Here is a 16,473-nt window from a genome sequence, read left to right on the forward strand (position 1 = left end):
ACAACAACAGGCACAGTGACATGACGCAACAGAGGGGAGACAGAAATTCAACGTCCCTGCTTCGCTGCTCCCTAGACTTCACACTGAGCTGTCAAACAGTTTTAGTAATGCCTCAGAGGTCCAGAGAGGATTCCTGCAGGCCCTCCGACATCCTTTCATTACAGAGAAAATTTGATGCCAGACAGTAAACAGGCTCTGGCTTTAAAATCCTCTGGATGCAAGTAGCACGCTCAGAAATGTGGACGAGCCCCCAATTTTCCCCAGAAATGAGTTGATTTAAGTTAAGTTTATACAAGACCGTTGCCTGGAAATTGCTGGTATTTTCAGATGTTGATTGGGAAAAAGTTCCACGTTTAGACGTCACAGCTGAAACACCGAGTCAGCTGTAGTTGTCATGCCAGTTCACTATACAGCACTGTGATTTTAGCATGTTGTCAAACAACGCATGTGCTTAGCCCCTCACCTCGAATAACCAAAAGATTGAAATTACAAAAATAAATTTACATCAATTTTGAAAAAAACAAATTTCTCAATGAAAAGATTTTGTTTGGGAAATACGATCGATGGGGTTAATGTGTTAAAGTTAAGTGATTTAATCTAACAATGCATTTAATCTGAGGTTAATAAAAACCTGGATTTAATTATATTCAATTTAAAACCCTAATCCTAAGTGAGGACAATGAAATGAAAAAAAAAAAAGTGTAAGAAAAGTTAACATTATTTTCTGTGCATATAAAGTTTGTTTCAGATGTTTGTTCTGATTAACCACCAGAAGAGGGAAGACAAACTTTGATTGTTGCCATTCTGGTCTTTCAAAGGCAAAACATTGAAGAGTCCAGTAAGATTTTGCAACCGTCTACGCTTCCATTCACCATTGTCCACTTCCATTTACCGACAAGTGAATTTGCATACGAGTTAAATATTTAGTTTGAAACTGTAACATTTCTTGTTCTGAAAGGCAGAATAATCCAAATTATTGCTGTTAGTTTTTGACTGTAACTTTACAAACAGCACTAAATAGGAACCAGGACACCAACCAGTTTACCATTTCCAGCCAGAATTAACCAAAACATTGTTGATCCTGACAAAGACTCTGTGGTTGTGGTGCCTCCTACAAAGGGACATTTGACCAAATATTGGCAGAGTGTATATATATATATATATATATATATAGATAATAGATATATATTTATATATTTGAGTCTGTGTATGTAATTACAAACATTTTAGTAATTATTCCACCCTAAAAAAAGAACAGTCGACATAAATCGTTAAAAGGGACAAAACTTTCCTACTATGAGTGGAGGCAATCTCCTGACCACAACTATAGGCTGAAAGAAAATCCCCCAATGGGAGCCGGGCGGTAAACACTCGCTGTCCATGGAGTGGCACGCACATGTGCAGCGGATCGACCACAGGACACGCTGCAGCTGCACAAATTACAGCCTCTGGGTTCCAACCTTAAATTAGGAAGAAATCACAACTTATCCCTTTTCCGACACACTGACTTCCCCCAGAACTAGAGACAAATCCCATCATTCACAGAAGTTACTGTAATAAGGTACAAAGTTTTGCCATCTGCTTTCAGTTAGCGCGTGAGGCTCCGCCGGTTGGATCCTTGACAAGGAATGTAGGAGCTCTGAGGAGAGGGCGCGAATCACTGTGTGCCTCCTACCTTTCTGCGGCCATCTTTAGCAGGGACGCTCCGCTAGGCAGGCAAGGACCTCATCGTCGTTCTGTTGACACAGCAAAGAAATATGGAGATGTGTGAAGGAGAGGCAAGGCATGATGGGAAGGGATTTGACATGAGTAAGAGCTGCCTGGATGGAGATGGAGAGGAGGTGGTTATGGGGAGGGAGGGGTCAAAAAGTGAAAAACAGGTTGAGAGGAAGTCTACAGAGAAGGACAAAACACTGCAGCACATTCACATGTTTATAGTCCTACCAAAGGGGCAGTATTATGTGTTTTCCAGCCACATAGAATCATTTTATAGCACAATTAAGTAATTATGTTACCTTCAGTTGTTGCATAAATTATAAAACCAAATGTGACTTAAAAGAAATTTGACTTCTTAATTTTAACACCTTGAAATTGGGCCTCTGTCTCTTTAAGAAGCTCTCTTTCTGAAACTCGGGAAGTCATCACAACATTGTTCCTCTGTTAACCCTCTTCAACATGTTTTCGCCAGTGTTTCAGCAGCTACATTTCAACTGACCATATAATTGAGCAATTTGACATTTTGAAAAAAAAAATGCGTAATGGAAACAGCAATTTTGAAAAAACTCTGATTTGTCAATAAAAACTTTTGACACTAGGATGACATCTTTTTTTTATTGAAATTTGTTCATATCACAAAACTGTAATGGAAACACTTTTTCACATCACACGGGTCACATGATCAACAACCAGATGTATCTACTGGCGCAAACCACAAAGAAGCCAACATAAAGTAGTTGGCATGGCATGTGTTTTAGCGATTTATCGCACAAACAAACTTATTCACATCTGATTTTAGTTGCGTTTCTTATTTAATGGAAAAATGGCAATTGAGAAATTGTGGTTTTTTTTACATTGGCTGAATATTGACAAAGTTTTGCGCACAATTATAATGGGAACGCAGATACTGGGAAGCACCTCATCTAATGAGCTCATTGCAGATGCACCCTGTTTTGTGACGAAACAGGGTGCAATGGGGTTTGCTAATTGCTGCCGGCTAGTTTGAAGGAGCTGAGAGGGGGAGTTGCGGGAGACGGGTGCTCTGTAAGGCGTAAGCTTGGTAGTTTGGAAGCTCAAGCTCCAAAGACAAGCTTCGTCCTCGTGTAATGTTCACATACGCATTTAGCACAACTGAACGGTTGCCACGGGAGACTAAATTAATTCTCAAACAAGCATGAAAGAATCAAGGCAACACGCCAGGTATGTTTTAGATGAGGGAATAAAATTATAACATAATGTAAAACTCAAAGAAAATTATGTGACCAGTCTGTTTTATGTTGACATCCTTATCAGATAACTTGGAGCCCAACTCCTTCAGAATATTACACCCATCCTTTGTAATACCAAATCAACAATGCTCAGGGTTTCCTTTCATCATGGATGACAGCCATAGCAAGCTACTTAAAGCAGTTTCCTTCATGATGTTGCTCCTTCCAAGTGAAAAAAAAAAACAACAAAAAAATTCTTGATTTTCTTGGAAAGTTTCCTGTGCTGGCTGAGGGTGTGGGGTTGTGCAAACAGAGAGTGAGACAGATGGAGGGAGGAGGTGCTGCATGTGTGTACGCTAGTGGTTACGACTCAACCCCTTAAACAGCTGCTTTTATGTCTTGCTAGAGACTAAACTCACAGGTTTTCTCCACCTAAGCAGCATCACCTCTCAGTCACCAAATGCTCCATTTGATTTTTTTGTTTAAATGCACAGAACTGTTTGGCTTAAAATAGCACTAGGAACAGTCTCAGAGAAAGTTAACAAACACACATCAGCTGTTCTTGTTTGTTTATCATCTAAACCTCAGCCATCTGGGAAATCAGAAATATCGTACAGTAGAACTTCACCACCGCCCAAAAGTACCAAGAAACTGCTGTGAACAGCAGGGACGGGACCTGATTTATGTTGTGAAATCTTTTGGCATTTAAAATTGAATTCAGTTTTTTTCTAGCTCAGTTTAACCCCCACCCAGCTGCTTTTTAGGCAACAAAAGCCTTGTAACAACTCAGATGTGCTCCGTTTGTTCCAGAGTTTCTCCTTTCAGCAGCCAGCCGGCCTGAAAGCTAGCTGCACCTCAGCTGAGACCGGGCAAAACTTTCACAACTCCACACACATTCTGACCATTTTCCATGAACTAGTTTCTGTTATCTAAGGAAAAAGAAACAACTCATTATATCACCAGTGCCTTGACTTGTATTTAAATGAGAATGATGTTTCATAGGGGGTAGGCATTTGTTGTATCGCTTATCATTAATCATGATTTCTTATGATAAGAATTCTGATTTATCACTGTCAAGATGGATTTTTATTAATGATGGTTAAGCACCCCCAAAACTGTCCTTATTGTGAGGATTAATAGTTTGACTTTTTTCTGCACTGTTTGTTCAATGAAAGCGTCAGTAAATGCCAATAAAATGGAAAATGGAGTTACCGTGTGCAGCTTACTGTGATACTGATCATACTTCTTTATGTGACTTGTGTCCTGAAGAAGCACATTACATATGGGAATGTTTTTCAAGACCTTTATTTGTGTTTGTGGGGCTATAATTACTGTGACATAGTCACAGTCATACAGTTACCTAAAACAGAAGTAAATAGTCACTTTTATTGTAATTGCAACATTACCACAAAATACGATAAAACTAGGGATTAAAGTCCCAATCGCCCACCCCTACTGTCACCGTCTACTGTTTTAAAATCTAGTCCCAGATGTGGTGCTTTTCCACCCTAATTTCATGTTGAACCCAAATCTCCCAGGAGCATAGGTCAGTATCAGTAGAGTACTGTTTGTGACCGTAGAACAAGACACGTTTTAGTTCCCTAACGCTAACCTAATTTAGCCTGCTTCCTAAACACCAAGGCGAGACAAACTTGATAAACTCGTCCAGCCTTGTAGATCAAAGTTCCGACTGTGACAGTGTGAACACATTTAGGAAAGTTGCTTTTTTACTTGTAGCCATTACCTCACTTATAAATTTCAACATATATCTGCTTCTATCTAATTGCATTTTCTCCAGTTTTAGCCATTTTAAAGAGTAGCTATGAGAAAAAGGACTCTCTTAACTGGTTTAAGTTCACTTTTACCAAAGGACAAGATGAACAATGATGTGACATGAGTGTAGAACAGATAGAAACTACCTTTGGATTAGATATTTTATTTTATGTTTTATGATCTTGATTTTAATAAATTGTTTTTCATCTTAAGAAGTGCACAAAATTTCTTTACACAATGTCTTATTGTTACAATAAGAATAAAGAGTCTATTCCATTTAGACAATTTGATCAACTTTTTAAAAACCTTTATATGCATTGAAGATGCTAGGTTTACATTTATTTGTACAGACGTTGATAACAGTATATTGGATTGTAACAGTGGGGATTTCCAGAGAAACAATGTTTAGTCCTTTTCCCAAATTTAAAATACTACAGTCAGAAAAAAAAAAGTGTGCAGAACTCTTCTGAAATTAAATATTAAACAAATTTTAAAATTTATAAACAAAATAAGATGTTCTTACTTTCAACAAAACCTTGAACATACCAAAATGTAAAGGGATCCAGTGAAAGAATGAAACCTGGCACTGCTTTCACACATGGTGACATCACTCACACCATCTGCTGCTTTTCTCTGTGTAATGTTTCTACTAACAGGAAATCAATATTCCCATTAAGTTGAAATGAGCTCATTACAAGCAGACAGATGGTTGTAACAAGCAATCAAGTTTTTACCAAAATATATCGCCCTCTCGCCCTAAACTAAACTCCACACAAAGGCTGCTGCAGGCCCACGCAGTGGGAACGCTATTCCTGGTGGGATTGCATAATGAGCAGCACTCCCTCACATGAGATCAGCTTTGAAAGGATTAGAAGGGCAGATAAAAAATCCAGATTGATGCCAAGTAAATATTGTGAAATGAAAGAAAGCTCACCTGGAAGGCTTTTATCTCTGTTTCCCTGATCGGGTTTCTGGCTTTGTCTGTCGACCCAAACGGTTTCATAAAGGTGTGGTGAGGACAAGTAGCTGAAGGGCAGGACACACCCTTTTCTCATGAAGATACATGAGCTTTCATGTTAAACAAGAAGGCTTTAACCTTACAGATGACGAGATCAACCTCAAAATACAAAACAAATGTTTTATGTCATAGTTTGAAATCTTTTTCTTTACCTGTGAAAACAGGCTGTCCGGACAACGTCTGATGGGTTTTTTGTTTTTTTGCACTGGCTTGTTTTTGGAGCAACTGAAAATGTCTGAATAAATTCCGAGTATTGTTTTAGCTTCCAGACCAAATCCCAGTGGAGGGCTATGGGGCCATCTTCAATCTGAACTCAGTGTGAAATTAGGCTGCGTTCAAACAGCAGCTGAATGCAACCAAATCCGACTTCTCTACCCAAATGTCTGACTTTCTTTACACAAACATGACCAATATCCGACTTTTTTAACCACATGCGACCAACATCCAACTTTTTCTAAGCAGTACTATTCTAGTAGTGTCACCCTCCAAAAAATCTGATCTGTGCCACTTCCAAATGTGAAATTAATTTGGACACATAACTAATAGGTTTCAAATCGCCTGCAGTCTAAACTGTCATATTGTACTTTATCTGACTTTCACATCATTGATGTGATACATGCATTGTAATTCTGCACTAAAAGAAACTAGGTGTGGTAAATCTGGATGCTTCAATGGCTGAAAATTGAAATTCTGAAGGAAGTCTGTTGTGTCAGTGAAGCACATCACTCTTGGTTCTGACTACACATCCAGACACTACACAAACTGCAGTCGCTGCTCCACAAAAAGCCGTTGCTGTTAGTTGTGGTTTCTTTTTATTAGCTTCCTTTGTCTTGTTATGATCTTGTGACGATACTGTCGGCTCCCATTACTCTACAACTTTAAAATCCATCAAAGATATCCCAATGGTATCACTTTTAAGCAACTGACACCAGAGTCACCGTCAAGTTGGTTAGTAGGCCATGCTTTCTGCTGTGAAACACGTTAATCTGATCGACACAAAAGCCAACAAAACCTTTCCTAAGTGGACTGTCTGGAAATCTAAAAATACGGGTCTCATCTGGTCGTAGACCTAAAAGAAATGGGAAGGACACATACATCTTCCAGGTCCTTGGCTGAGGTTGTTGCTGGCAGTTGGAAAATTTACCAGTGACCATAGCAACCGTAAGGACAAACATGTCCTTTAAACAGATAGCAGCTGCTGAAATATTCAGGGTGTAGGCGGAGCTGAGAGGACAGAGGGAGTGAAGCCTCTGTCTTTATAGAACCCAGCAGGAAGGAAACGGTTCTGATCTCTGCTACCTTCAGTCTGCAGGGCGCTGACCCCCTGACCCTACATTTACCTTCTCAATTGTCAATATTAATATTTTATCAGGCTCTTCTTGTTTATATTGGAGTAGCAAATAATGAAAATGGTGCAGGAAAGACTTCCACATATTAATTTTAAAAAACCTGCCAGTATCTCTAAACTTAGACTGTTTAACCGGCTGCAAAACACAGAACTACTGAGCAAAATGAATTCAAATTCATTTTGCTCAGTAACAGAAATATTTAACATTTTCTTGCTGTTACAACACTCAATTCAACATGGAAAAAACAGAACTGCTGTGAATTATTTAGAAAATTAATACCAAACCAAAACAAATGAATTTGTGTACAAAATAAGTTGTAGAAATCTTAATACCTGTTAGTGTTGAATTTCTAAATGAACCAAACAGGAAGTTCTTCTATTTCCAAGAACTCTTTGTGTCTTTGTATTGCCTCTATTGATGCCTGTTAATCTGACATTCAAACTGTTCCAACCTTAACCATGTAACACATTAAATAAGGTCTCATTTCCCTAATTTGAATCGGACAATTTGCAAGATTGCATGGGAAAAATGCTTGTTAAGTCTGTATTTAAGACTCTTCTTGGCAGGGTGGACAATAAAGTCTAAAACAAATATTAACTGTGTTTCCATTGACCAAAATACATCGCTCTATCACCCTAATGTAAATGCGTAATTTGGAATTGCGAAAATAAATTTGCTTAATGGAAACAAGGCAAAATTTATCAAGTAAACGAGTCGTGGGTCTTTCATTCAAAACAACATTTTGATTGCGGCTTCAATAAAAGCATAAAAAACATGACATGACTTTCTCTTCCAAATGTGTCACTGGCTCTTGAACAACACTGCAGGCTGACTCCACCTTGGTAGATAATGCTGTTATATGAGCAGTTAATGCTGCTCCAGGCTAGCTGCTGTTTTTATTACTGAATGGGTTCCATATTGCTCACTTTTACCAACAGGTCCAAACATAAACTCAGGCAAACACCCATGTTTTAACACACAGAACAGAGGAAGTTAATGAGACACAATCACTAAAGACAGAAGTGTTTGGTTTGAAGGAGAAATCCACCATATCAGAAACCAAGCCATGAATTATGTAAAAGGTAACCCAGGGCAACAACAGCAGAGAAGAAACTTCTGATATAATCCACCAGGGGAAGTTTGAGAAGCTCTGATTGGAGACAGCAAACTGCTTCTTGCCAACAAATGTTGTGATGTCATCCCTAACCTGGGCGTGTATAAGCCTGTGGGTGTGCATTCATCCGTGTGTGTGTGTGTGTGTGTGTGTGTGTGTGTGTGTGTGTGTGTGTGTGTGTGTGTGTGTGGGTGTGTGGGTGCATGCAGCCTTGTATTTGATACACTGTAAGGACCACTTTCCTAATCCATACCATGTTGTGGGGACTGCCTGCATAAGACCCAAATCATACAGTTTAAAATACATTTATGACCAAATAAATGTATGTAAACTATAGAATTCAAGGAACATTTTTTAAAAAATCTCTACAAAATGTATCGCAAACTAAGCTAAAACAAGAAAAGTGTGGTCTGAGTTAACTTCATACAGTGACAAAAAATATCTTGGTGTTTCTTTTACACAGTGTATGTAAATATCTGGTATGTGTGCAGAGTTTGGTGTCAGCTTCACTCCTTCACCTGTGTCTGTGAGAAGCTACAGCATTAGAACCTGACAGAGGCTGAATGTGTTTGGCTCATAGTTCCTCTTAATCAGGAGAGCATGGGCACAAATTCCACTCAGAAATATTTTGCCTTGTAAATCAGACTGGGTGGCTGTGAATCAGGTTTTGTAATCTTGTAAAATAAAAAGGTTGAGAATGTTTCCTTTGTGCTTTCAAAGAAAAATATTTATGATATTTATGCGTGTAAGAAAAATGCTAAAAAAGATGAAATGATCAGACATTTCGTTAATCATAATTATACAGAAGAGGATTAGGGCTTTTTACTTTTTTCAGAATTCTGACCATTTTCTCAGAATTCAGACGCTTTCCAGAATTCCAACCACTTTTCTCTTCAATCTGACTTTTTTTTCTCAGAATTTTAACTTTTTGTCACAATTCTCATTTTTCACAGAATTCTGACTTTTGATCTCAGAAGATTAAAGTCAGAATTCTGAATTTGGAGGAAAAAAAGTCTGAATTCTTATTTGTTTTTAAGTGGTCCTAATTCTCAATCATATAATTATTAATAGTTACATTAGCCAAACATTGTTCCATCCATCCATTTTCTTACACCCTTGTCCCTAGTGGGGTCAGGAGGGCTGCTTGTGCCGATCTCCAGCAAGACATTTTGGGCGAGAGGCGGGTCACCCTGGACAGATCGCCAGTCCATCTCAGAGCCAAACGTTGTTGCACAACATTATTTTTCCTCCGGTAAATTTTAAGCTTAATATAAACTAAAGGATCATTTCCTGACCATCAAAGATTTTATAATTTAAAGTACTGAGGATTTCTATATTGCATCTGCAGCTTTTATATATTTAGATACACACCAAATCAAACATCAGCAGCTCAACGAATGTGATTACTAAACTCAAAGAAGTACGATAACCTACTAGGGTCATTGTAGGGTTAAAAAAAAAAAAATCTGTAAATTTCAGCTAAAAAACTTTTAGATTAAACTCAGAAATTTTCAAAACCAAACAGGGACATTTCTGAGATTCAAAAGTCAAAAATCTTTCATTATTGAAACTCAGAAATTTCCAGGGTTTTTTTTTTTTTTAGAAAACTTCTGAGATCAATCTTCAGAATTTCTGGGTTTTCCTGTTGAATTTTGCTCCTTTCTTTCTCTGTACATTTGTTCCAAATACAGAAGCACTTTATTGACATCATGCCTCGTTTTTGAACAACAGCTCCATTCTCTGAGCGTCTGGTGTCAAACCACCACAGTGCTGGCTGCTGACATCATTCCCACTGCACTTTCATGTTGCCTTGGTGAGGCTGCAGTCTGTCACGGTACGATACAATGACCCACTGTCGGCGATAAGGTGTGTTTTGTGTGCAGGTATATCCTATCTCTGCTCCTGCTGCTTCCTTTGTGTCTCGTTTGCATCGCCCCTCCTGCTGATAAAGCAGCCCTGTTTGCATGTGGGAAGTGGAGAATATCAAACATTACTCTCTTTATCTGGGAGATGAAAGCAATGAGAAGCTGATTTTTCTGGGTTTTGATGCCAAACCTAGCAAACACCACAGCTTTTTAAAGGTTATAGTACAGGATAAAAGTATTCCTAAATGTTTTGATTTATCAAATAAATATCAAACATATTAGGTCTGGATCATATTAGACAGATTAGACATTTATTCAGGTTGGACCTGAATAAATACAAACTGGAGTTTTAAAATTATTTCATTCACTAAAGAAAAAAAGGTAGCTAAATCAACCTGTAAAATGCTACAGAGAAGTCCACAAGGCTTTCAGACTCCAGAACCACAACAGAGCCGTTATCCACACCTGAATCAAGCCTACAAAAATCACTTACTAGACTCCTTCAGTCTAGTAAGTGGTAAAAAAATGAACAGGATTTTATCTGACAGTGGCAGTGTGACGACTGCTTCAGAACATTTACGTTTATTAGTTGCAGAAAATCCTGAAGGAGTTCAGACATTTATTTCTGATCTTAAACTCGTGAGCAGCTGGATTATGGAGCACGACAGTAATCTGAAACACCAGGCCACACCAGAACTTCTGGAGAGGTCTAGTCAAAGTTAAACTGAGTGAGATGCAGTGGCATTACTTTAATGCTGCTGATGCTGGAAAAACCCTGGAATTGATTTAAAAAACAGGGCATAAATAAATTTATCCTCTCTCTGCTCCTGCAGCAGAGGTAGGATATACAATTGATGGGTTGTAAAGTTTGGTTTTTAAATTAAATATGTGACAAGAATAAATGTATAAAATATATGTTCTTAAAATGGCAACAAAAGAACTAAACTGGAACTTAAATCTTTAAAGGAGCAGTAGGAAGCTTGGAAGCTGCAGCTCTGAGGAGGAGCTTCCTCTGAAGGTGGAGCTACGTTTAGTGCAACCAAATGTTTGCCATGGGAAATTAAGGGATGTCTTAAACATGCATTACAGAATCAAGGCAGCATGTTTTTGATGAGGTAATAATATTATAATGTTATGTAAAGCTCAAAAAGAGGATTTCACAAAATGGCACCGCTTTAAAGACCCTTCAGAATCAGTCTGGAAGGACCTGCGATCATGTGAGCTTTAACTTGTTGATCCTGAACCTGACGTTGGTCAGAGAGATTAGCTGAACAGAGCCGTGCCAGCTATTCTGATCCATTAATATGAAGGAATCAGTGAAAGTCAGCCTGAACTCCTGAGGGTCAGCCAAATCTAGCTTCTAAAGCCCACCTGGGCGTTTTCAGGGTCAGTGTTGGTAAAGTGGGCGACAAAGTTCGAGCTAATCCCAAACACGGGACAAAGCTAAGTCTGTTTCAGTGCTTCACACACACACACACACACACACGCACACACACACACACACACACACACACACACACACACACTAGAGCACCTGTCATCTGACAAATTTCATCATATTTTTGTCACATTTCATGTACAAATCAAGGCATAAACTGATTAGAGAGATTAACAAGCTAAGTAATTTTAAATTTACTTCACAAATAATATGAAGTGCATATATTTCAACCCTTCAGAGTCAATTCTTTGAAGTGTACCAGGTGCACATCTTTTCAGGGTTCACGTAGATGTTTTGTCCAATTTTCCCCACAGTAAACTGGAATAAATACAAACAAGTCTCATTTTTTTAGATTTTTATTGGTAAAACGTTTTGAGAAACCATCGTTTTTGCAATTCTCCACTACTTTATGTTGGTTGCACACATAATGTCAGGATCCCAACAAAACTGGGATTGTAGTTTTGTTAATTTGCTTCAGTTCATCTTATTCTGATCGGATTAGCCTTGCTTCTGTTTTAGTTCAGTCCTCTTAATTATTGTAGTTTTATGTTCATCATTTATTTGATGATTAGTTTTGTCAGACTTGTTTTCACACCTCCTGTGTTAGTCCCATGTTTTCTCTCTCTCTAGATGCATTTCTACTGATCGTAAAAAGGGCACAAATTAGAATTACGGAACTAAATTTGCTTAGTGGAAACAGGGCAATTTTAAAAAACTAAAGCTTTCAATAAAATGTTTTTGCACAGGAATGATGTGGTTTTTCAGCTGTGTCGAAATTTGCAAAACTTCGATGGAAACACTTTTTTCACATCACATAAGTCGCGTGATCAACAACCGGCTGTTATTACTGGTGGAAAAGGTGAAGAAGATGACAGAGGATGATGACACAGCGTGTTTTTTTAGCCACTCATTTCATGAACAAACTTATTCACGTGTGACTTTTTTTGCATTTCTTATTTAATGGAAACACCTCAATAGCGAAATTGTGTTTTTTCAACATTAACAGAATATCGACAAAGTTTTGTGCACATTTGTAATGGAAACACTGCCTCTCTCTCTCGTCGTTTCATTAAATAATACACATTCTCTCACTGCCTCAACCTGTCTGCATTCCGGTTCAGACTCCACCTAACACCATGACACATAAAGTCTCAATGGAAAACAGTTTAAAGCTGCTAGTTGTATAAAAAAAAAAAAATCAACGCTTTCAAGTTAAAATAAAACTGCATTTACAGGTTTTTATTGTCTCATTTATAAAACAGCAACACAAAACAGGCGAACTGAAGCAAATATATTCCAGCTCCTAACTTGTGACCAGAAGGAAAACATTTAATTAAATTTGTGTGAGGGGTTTTTCCAGACAAATGGAGCTTCTTTATGTGAACTTCCATCCCTAAAAATGACATGATGGGTGATCTGCTACACATTCCTCTCATTCCTCCAATTTTATCAAGTTTGCATTGTCTGAACTGGCAGACAGACCAACTGTGAACGGCAGACATCAGGCTGGGATGGAGATTTCTTAACTGAAGTTTCACTGAATATTTGAATATTGTGTTGGAATAAGTTAAAACAGAAAAGATACTGTGGAGTAAAGTTAACATGTTCCTAGACCTGCCTCAATAAGCAATAAATCAATTAATTGCATGATCAATTTAAAGCAGCTCAATAATTTACATTTGCATGATTTATCGTTTTTCTTTTCTCCCTCTTTCTACCAAAAACTGGAAGACAAAAGTCTTTAGTTTGGTGCTTTGGTCACAACGAGCTCTTTTTAAAACTTTGTTTACAGAGGTTTCAAAATTCATCTTATCTGTCGTTTTGTTTATTTATACGTTTTTATTTCTTCCAGTTCCAGTGTTAAATGTTCAGAAGACTTTAAAGTTCTTTGCTCTTTGAGAATGTGTTCTTGCATTTTTATGACATTACTTGATTGCTGTGCCATTTTTACTAGAAAACGGTCTCAAAACAACATTATTGTTTGTAGTAACTTCTGAGACATTTTTGATCTTTGAGATCAATTATATTAGTTAAAAATGGTCTTAAAGTCACAATGATATGATTTATTGCAATAACTTTTGGGGCAATTTATTGTCCAGCAAAAGTTGTTATTATGACAGCCGTGGTATGTGCATGTGCATCTATTGTAAATGTTTGTAGAGACCAACTGTTTAGTTTTTTTGTTGTTGGTATAAATTGATCCACGTTTGACATTTGGAACGTGCAGCAACAAAGAGATTTTTACTTCTTGTTAGTGTAACCATGATCCAAACTCCACTTGGTTATTTAGATAATAAGTGAATTATCTCCATGGTAACTCCATGTCATGAGAAGGCTGTGAGGTGTGGCTGACAGCTTCGCTTCCATGAGGAAACGTTGTGGGCTCTCGATCACCAGAGACCGTCAAAACTCAAAGGGAAGCGTAAAACGAGTGATCGTTCCCTACGGCGTCTCCTGATCAGCTTGCTGATTGTCCAGACGGTCGCTACCGACACCAAGCAGCGAACAGGGAACCCCCCTCTGATCCCACCACAGCTGATTTCCTGTAACCAGCAGCACTGCAAACAAATTCACTCTCCAACTCTCATATTCTCTCTGATAATTCAGTCACTAATTAAGCAATCAAGTTTGACCTTGGACTATGAAAACCGCACAGGTTTTCTCTTGACCACAAAAAAAAACAATAAAGGAAAAGATAAACATGTCGGTATAAGACCAGACATACAGTTGTACTCAATAATCCAATCAGGTTCCCTTGTCAGATTAAAATAACCTTAAAAATTAATAACCTTTAATCGGGTATTAAATATGCATTTCATTAAACTCACATTTCTGGATTAAATGTTTGTTCTATAGGTCTGATGTAATGTTTTAATCTTAAATATCATGTTTTCTTCATCTGGAAGCAGAAAATGATCATAATTCACTAAATGTGGAATTAATCTACATAATGTCTTTCACTGAGTTATTAAAATGAATGAACTTTTCATTAATATTCTGATTTACTTAATGCTTTTCACAGTGCTGCAAAAATGATTCTGCATGTGAAAATGTTAGGTAGAAATCACAGCAGTGCTTCTCTGAACAATACACACACACACACACACACACAAAACAAAACTTATTAATCTAAAAGGCTTTGGTTCAGACTGGTAGCTCCCTCAGTTTGTGTGTCTTGAAGACTACAAGTTAGTCTTTTATTTAGGAAAAAGAAATGATAACATTTTGTCTCAACGATGGATTGTCGTCATTTCTTTCCCTTAATATAACCTTGTGCCACTTCTGGGCACAAAATAATGAAACGCATGTCTTTTTTAAATGTTTTAATAACTGAGTAGGACAAAAAGATACATGCTCCAGCTGCTGACCACTGATGATGATCATAACAAATGAATATGAACTTGTTTTCTTTGCATTATTTGAGGTCTGAGACAATGTATATTTTTGGTTATTTTGACCATTTCTCATTTTCTGCAAATAATTATTCAATTTTTTGCTCGGAATTTCGGAGACATGTCATCAGTAGTTCATAGAATAAAAGTACAAAGTTCATTTTACTCAAACATTTACCTACAAAGAGTAAAATCAGAGAAACTGTTCATTTTAAGTGGTCTCTTTAATTTTTTACAGAGCTGTATGTAAAAAATATTATTTTAGAAATGTTGCGCACAGCATCTTTAAGTATCCAGCTAATTCTATTAAAACATTTTTAAATAATAAATTGCACTTTATAGCTTAAAGTGCAATTTGAAGTGCACTTTAAATTATAAATAATAATTTTAGAGATTATATTTTTTATATATATTTAAAGCTACAGAAAAGAAGCTCACTCCTAGTCAGACCCTGTAGATAAATGAGAAACCTGAACACCGTAATAATGCGTCCACTACTGAAAACAGGTGATTGTGAAACACACACGCACACGCACACACACACACACACACACAGCAGTGGCTCCACGGCCAGCCATTAAAGATTGATAACACTTGCAGGTAACCCAACACCTGCAGCACCGTGTCTCCCTGAGCTCCTCCTAACAGCTCAGTCACAACAAGCTGCTCCTCAGCTCTTTGCCATAATCTTGAATGTGATGTTTTCTTGTGGATTATACAAATATACAACACGGTTGCGCTCCAGAAACGCGTCGTTGCGTGACGCAGGCACTGCTCGGTTTATTGGCTGCGCGTGGCTGCCAAAGTGAATGTAACTCCATCTGCCTGGCCCTGATAAGTCTCCATGTTTCCAAGCAGGGAGCCAAACAGGAACCAGAGGTTTTCACTTCTGTAACTTAATAAACATGTAACACAACTCGGGATTTTTTTTTTTAATATTAGTATTATGCTGGATATTCCCCAAACAGTAAGCCCAACGCAACACCAGCAGCACACACACTCTCCAAACTGGCGAGTTTGGAGAGTTCCCACCTCTCCACCCAACCCGCACCCGTCGGTCACGGAGTCCACAACTGTCCCGAGAAAACAAGAACAGGTGTGTCTGTCAGGTCTGAAGTTAGCGTACGAGTTAAACTGGGTGAGAAGGAGGACAGTTTGCTCCTTTCTTACCTTCGTCAGACGCTGTGAACGGCGTCGACCCGTGGCACCTTTCTATAAACAGAAACCCTCTCAGCGTGTCTTCTGGAGATTAAATATCCGTATTTTATTCCACGTCCCGCCGCTTCACTAATAGCAACCAGCACACAGGGAAGCTCCTTAGCGCGCGCCGTAGGTGAAACCCCTCAGCAAATCCTTTATGCGGAGGCTCCTCCCACCGCAGACCCAGTTCCACCTCAGACGGAGCGCTTCTGGTTTCACAACCAGTCTCACGACAAGGAGAAATCTACTGGATCCACGCTACAGCTGGTTCCTTGGAGAAATTTGACTCTGATTTAATTGAGATAAAGTTCAAGCATGATTCAAGAAAAATATTGGGGCGTTTTATATGATGAAGTTTTGATGAAGTTAATCAAAACTTCATCATGTTTTGATGCTGTCT

At 38.1% G+C, this 16,473-nt stretch overlaps 1 protein-coding gene across 3 annotated transcripts in view; it reads right to left on the reverse strand.

Annotated features, from left to right (window-relative positions):
* fhip1aa (FHF complex subunit HOOK interacting protein 1Aa) overlaps window positions 1-16,235 on the reverse strand; it is a 32,336-nt gene extending 16,101 nt beyond the window's left edge. Inside the window, exons 1-2 of one of the 3 annotated variants that reach the window (XM_088008888.1) lie at window positions 16,044-16,235; window positions 1,676-1,736 (exon numbers count right to left, since the gene is read on the reverse strand). The gene's annotated coding sequence lies outside the window, so the exon portion shown is untranslated. Of the gene's footprint in view, window positions 1-1,675; window positions 1,737-5,631; window positions 5,751-16,043 lie in introns of those variants that run through there. The other 2 variants (XM_015010753.2, XM_015010754.2) reach the window with 2 other exon arrangements.
* Window positions 16,236-16,473: the final 238 nt, after the last annotated feature.

Source organism: Poecilia mexicana, unplaced genomic scaffold, assembly GCF_051168715.1.
Source record: "Poecilia mexicana isolate PSO_F unplaced genomic scaffold, ASM5116871v1 scaffold_2, whole genome shotgun sequence".
Lineage (NCBI taxonomy): Eukaryota > Metazoa > Chordata > Actinopteri > Cyprinodontiformes > Poeciliidae > Poecilia > Poecilia mexicana.